Source organism: Pinus tabuliformis, chromosome 2_1 (genome assembly GCF_031772625.1).
Source record: "Pinus tabuliformis cultivar Carrire ecotype Pingquan chromosome 2_1, CPIR1, whole genome shotgun sequence".
Lineage (NCBI taxonomy): Eukaryota > Viridiplantae > Streptophyta > Pinopsida > Pinales > Pinaceae > Pinus > Pinus tabuliformis.
Window position 1 is genome coordinate 666537992 of NC_142299.1, and position 6000 is coordinate 666543991.

A 6000-nucleotide genomic window follows, 5' to 3' on the forward strand; every position below is an offset into this window, starting at 1 on the left:
TATAATTTTTCCTTCATCGTCAAGTTCTGGCAATATTGTTTGAACTGGGAGCTTGTCGCCTATAACCTTCTTTAAACAGGAAACATGGAAAACAGGGTGCAATCGAGAAGCTGCAGGAAGCTCCAATTTGTATGCTATAGTACCAATCTTTTGCAACACCTTGTACAGACCATAATACTTTGGTGATAATTTATTATCCTTCTTAGCTTTCTTGAGGGACATTTGCTTATATGGTTGTAGCCGTAGGAATACCCAATCACCTACATCAAAACTTTTTTCACTGCGATGTTGATCTGCCTGTTGTTTCATTCTATTCTGTGCCAACACGAGGTTATCCTTTAAGAGTTGGAGGACTTGTTGTTGATGTTCGATGTGATGTTCCACTGCCTGAACCTTAGAATTTTCTCTTAAATATGATGTTATGGATGGTGGTTGATACCCAAAAAGTTCCGTAAATGGGGTCATTTTTGTTGCTCTATGGAAGGAAATGTTATACCACCATTCAGCCAGAGGTAACCATTTGACCCATTGTGTCTGTTTATCAGATACAAAGCAACGCAGATATCCTTCCAAAAATTTGTTTACTATCTCAGTTTTCCCATCAGATTGAGGATGATAAGATGAGCTAAGAGCTAACTGAGTACCAAGACAAGAAAATAATTCTGTCCAAAAATTTCCCGTGAAAATGTTATCTCTGTCACTTACAATAATCTTTGGGTTTTCATGTAGCTTTTGAATTGTTTCCATAAATGCAGTAGAAACTGTACTGGCTTTAAATGGATGTGATAATTCACAAAAGTGTGCATACTTGGTAAGTCTGTCAACTACCACCATGATGACACTCTTTCCCTCAGACTTGGGTAAACCTGCTATAAAATCCATTGAAACCTCCTCCCAACGTTGGCTTGGAATGGATAAAGGTTGTAATAGACCCGGTGTCTTAATTGTTTCAACTTTATTTTGTTGACAAACCAAACATTCCTCCACAAACTTTTGAATATTTGATTTAAGGCCATCCCAAAAAAATTCCTTCTTAACCCTGTCGTAAGTTTTTAAAAATCCTGAGTGCCCTCCTAAGGGAGAAGTGTGAAATTCCATAAGAATCTTTTGTTTTAGCTGGGAATTCTTACAGAGGTATAAGCAATCATTGTAACATAACGAATCATTTTTCCAGCTAAATGTATTAGACGTACTGGAATCTTGTTGTAACTTTCGAATAAGTGCCCACACTTCTTCGTCATTCTTCCATTCCTCCCTTGCTTCGTTTATCCAATATGGTTGGATAATAGAAATGGTGCACAACAATGCTTCCACATCCTCATCCTTTCTTAAGAGTGCATCTGCCACCACATTTTGCTTCCCTTTTTTGTAGATGATTTCAAAGTCATAACCCAACATCTTTGTGACCCACTTTTGTTGCTCTTCAAAGGATAATCTTTGCTCTAAAAAGTATTTAAGGCTATCATGATCCGTTTTTACCTTAAAGCGTCTTCCCATTAGGTAGGGTCGCCATTTCTTAAGTGCATGGAGTATTGCCAACATTTCCTTCTCATAAATAGCTTTGCTTAAAAACTTTCCCTTGATTGGACGACTTTCAAAAGAAATGGGTCTTTCATCTTGCATTAGAACAACACCAATTCCATTTCCTGAAGCATCACATTCCACAATAAAGGTTTTTGTTAAGTCCGGTGTAGCTAAGGCCGGTGCTTAGCACATTGCCTCTTTAAGATGTTCAAAGGCCTTTGTTGCTTCCAAAGTCCATGAAAATGCATCTTTCTTCAATAATGTTGTTAGAGGTGCTGCTATTCTCCCATAATTCTTAACAAACTTGCGATAATACCCTGTCAACCTGAGAAATCCTCGCAGATGCTTTATGGATGTGGGGATTTTCCATTCCTTAATGGCTTTAATTTTGCTAAGGTCTACCTTAAATCCTTCATGAGATACAGTATGACCCAGATATTCCACCTCGTGGACTCCAAAGAAACATTTGGATCTTTTTGCATATAATTGTTTCTCCTCCAATAGTTGTAGCACCCTGTCAACATGTTCAACATGATCCTTCCAAGACTTTCCGTAGATTAGTATATCATCAAAAAATACTAACACAAATTTTCTAAGGAATGGTTTGAAAATTGAATTCATCAAACCTTGAAATGTTGAAGGTGCATTGGTAAGGCCAAAAGGCATGACCAAAAATTCATAATGACCCTCATGAGTTCTAAATGTTGTTTTCGGAATGTCTTCAGTCTTCATTCTGATTTGATGATATCCTGAATGAAGATCCAACTTGGTGAAGTAAATTGATCCATGCAATTCATCAATGACAGGAATGGGGAAATTATCTTTAATAGTGAGCTTGTTGAGCTCCCTATAATCCAGACACATGCGCCATGATCCATCCTTCTTGTGCACCAATACTACTGGAGCAGAGAAAGAACTTTGAATCAGTTGAATTATGCCAGCCTCTAGCATTTATGCAACCATACGTTCAATTTCACTCTTTTGGACATAAGGATATCTGTACGGCCTGATGTTTGGAGGAACACTTCCTGGAATCAGATGAATAGCATGATCATGATCACGCATAGGTGGGAGACCTTTGGGAGTCTCAAATATCTTGGAATGATTGTCTAGGACTTTTTGGAGATCTGGAGAAATAGATGATTCCGATGTGGAAACATCTAGCGAACATAATTGTGCAATTACACCTCTTTGCTCCTTTTTTAGAAGCTTTGTCATACTATTATAGCTGATTATCTTTCCTGGTTTCCCTGCAACACCCCTTAATTCAACTTCCTTTCCTTCCGTAGAAAATTTGATGAAAAGTTCTTGAAAATTGAAAGCTATCGTACCCAAGGATTGTAGCCATTGGACTCCGAGTACAACATCAGCACCTCCCATTGGAATGGAAAGAATTGGGCTAGTCAATACATATTCTGCCATGGATAGCTTGATATTATGGCACTTTCCAGAGCAATTTATTGTTCCTCCATTTGCAATCATCACTTGACACTCTAGTGTTGGATATAGGAAGCAATTCAATTCTTTCGCTACCTTACAATGAATAAAATTGTGGGTGCTTCCTGAATCAATCAACACTATTACCTTTTTCTTCTTGATTTGTCCTTCTATCTTGATGGTTTCAGGAGTGGCAATTCTGCCCAATGCATTACAAGATATGGTCGGATTTATTTGTTCTTCATCTAGGCTTAGTTCTTGGAGTATATCCTCTTCTTTTGACCTTTCTTACTCCTTTTCTTCTTCCTCTTCACAATCTATGTAGAATAATTTCTTCTCAGCACACTTATGACCTTTAGTGTATTTGCTTTCACAACCGTAACAAAGCCCTTTTTCTCTTTTTTCTTCCAATTGTTGTGGTTTCAACCTTATAGGTTGTGGAAGACTAGGGGCAACAACACTTCCATCTTTATAGTTGTGAGTGGTATGCTTCCTGGTTGCCATAATTTTGCTTTCCATTTTTCTTGCTAACCTGAATGCCTTCTCTAATGAATCAGGTTCCCAAAGGCAAACATCATGTTGGATGTTATCCTTTAAATACCTTATGAACACATCAATCTTATGCTCCTCTGGAATATCTTTTACCCGTATGTTCAATTTTTGGAATTCCTCAATGTGCTCCATTATTGAACCCTTTTGTTTGAGACTTATCAATTGGCTAAAAAAAGTGTTGCTTTTTGTATCCTCATAATGTGCTATCAATTCTTCCTTAAAAATTGCCCAAGTGATAAATTGTTTACGAGATCAAAGCCATTGATACCATACAAACTAATTTGGTTCAAAATATAAAGTTGCCATACGTACCTTTTGTGTGTTTTGCACATTATTGAGATCGAAGAATTGATCCATCTGTAATATCCATGTGGCAGGATCCTTACCATCAAACTTCCTCATATCGATTTTTGGAAGATGATGTGTCTTCAATCGAAAATTAGAGTCTATGGAATCATGATTAACATTTCTTTTGTTCAAATCATGAGTTTTCTTTACAACCTTTTCACCATTAGTAAGTATTTCTTGTAGAAAATTTGTCAAATCTGTCTTCAAATCTGCCATGTCTGTCTTCAAATCTGTCTTCAAATCTGCCATGTCTCTCTTCAAATACGTCTTCGAATCATCCATCTTAGATTCCATGCCCTTTATCTTAGATTCCACGCCATTTATCTTAGATTCCACACCATTTATCTTAGCTTCTGTTAGCTTTTGTGAGCGTGACATTTTTTGCACTTGTTCTTGTAATTTTGATATATCATGTAGCATTTCTTCCTCTTCTTCATGAGTCATGCTAGAGCTTTCAGGTTCCTTACTAGGTGTTTGGATTTTCTTTCCTCGGGGCATCAGTTACTGATAATAATGCTTTACTATGCCCTTTGAATTCCTTCAAACCAAGCTTACGCAAAAATTAAAAAAAAACTACACACCTTTTTTCACTTTGTAGAAGCCTGATATTGAATCTGATGTATCTCTGTAAATTCAGATCCTCCCATTCTGAAATTTCGACCTATGGTAGCCTTCTGCGTCCTCTTTCCAATGCCATAAGTCTGACCCAAATTGGTGTTAGAAAATTATATTTTACGGAGCAATGGAACACATAAAATATTGCAGAAATATAAACACAGAAAACGCACAAAACAAGAGAGACACAGATATATGTGGTTCACCCAGTTTGGGCTACGTCCACCCCGAATAGCCAGTCCTTCCTTTCTATTATCTAGCAAAATGAAGAGACACAACCTACAACAAATCCGCTGTAATATCCTCTGTTTTCTCTCACAGTCTCACCACTTTGTTTCTCGCTCACAGAATACACATCTATCACACAGCCTCAAATACAATACCCTCATACAAAGAGAGGGGTTGCCTTCTAAGGAAAAAAACCCTAAACTAAACATAAGTTCTACCGTCAGATCATCCGCCTAATGAACGGCCCAGATTGACTAGAAATTACTATACTTTTACAAGGCAATTTTACAGTTGTTTTTAGCTTCGGGGGCGCTGCCCCCGAAACCCCCCGCCAGGGGGGGGCTCCCAAAGGTCGTAGCCGCCCCCCCTAGACCCCCCCTGTAGCGAATATTTTACGGGAAGTGTTGCCGCCCCCATTTCGAACTGGGGTCCTATGTGGCAATACCTTTGAATATAGAAGATAATCAGGCTCCACACCCAACAATCTCCCACTTGGAGACTGATTGTATTAACTCCACCGCTCCTCCATTTGCTGGACAATGACTCCTCTTTGGACCTAGCTATTTCTCATCTTCATCGTCATCCTTGAAGACCAACTGAAACTAAGCATATTCTCAGTTTCTCCCTGGTTACAACTTTTATTAGCATATCTGCAGGATTCTGGCTAGTGTGTATCTTTTCCAGCTTCAACTCTCCATCTTCCGACACTGATCTTATGAAATGGTACTTGAGCTGTATGTGTTTAGTCCTGGAATGAAATGCTGATTTCTTTGCAAGATGAATGGCACTTTGGCTATCATTGTATAACGTGCCCCTATCATGCTCCTTACCCAATTCACCCATAAACCTTTGTAACCAAATCATTTCTTTACTAGCCTCTGTAGCATCAACATACTCTGCTTCTGTTGTTGAAAGTGCAACAACACTTTGGATTTTTGAAATCCAACTGACAGATGTTCCACCAACAGTAAATACATATCCTGTAGTGCTCCTCCTGTTATCCCTGTCACCTGCCATATCTGCATCAACATATCCCCGTAGAGAAATGTTTGCACCACCAAAGCATAATGCTTGATTTGTGGTACCTTTCAAATATCTGAGAATCCATTTCACTGCCATCCAATGTTATTTTCCTGGATTGTTCATGTACCTGCTTACAACTCCCACTACATGTGCAATATCAGGCCTTGTGCAGACCATTGCATACATTAAGCTTCCAACTGCTGATGCATATGGAACTTTAGACATATAATCCATGTCTTCTTGGGTCTTTGGGCACATTTCCTTACTAAGTTT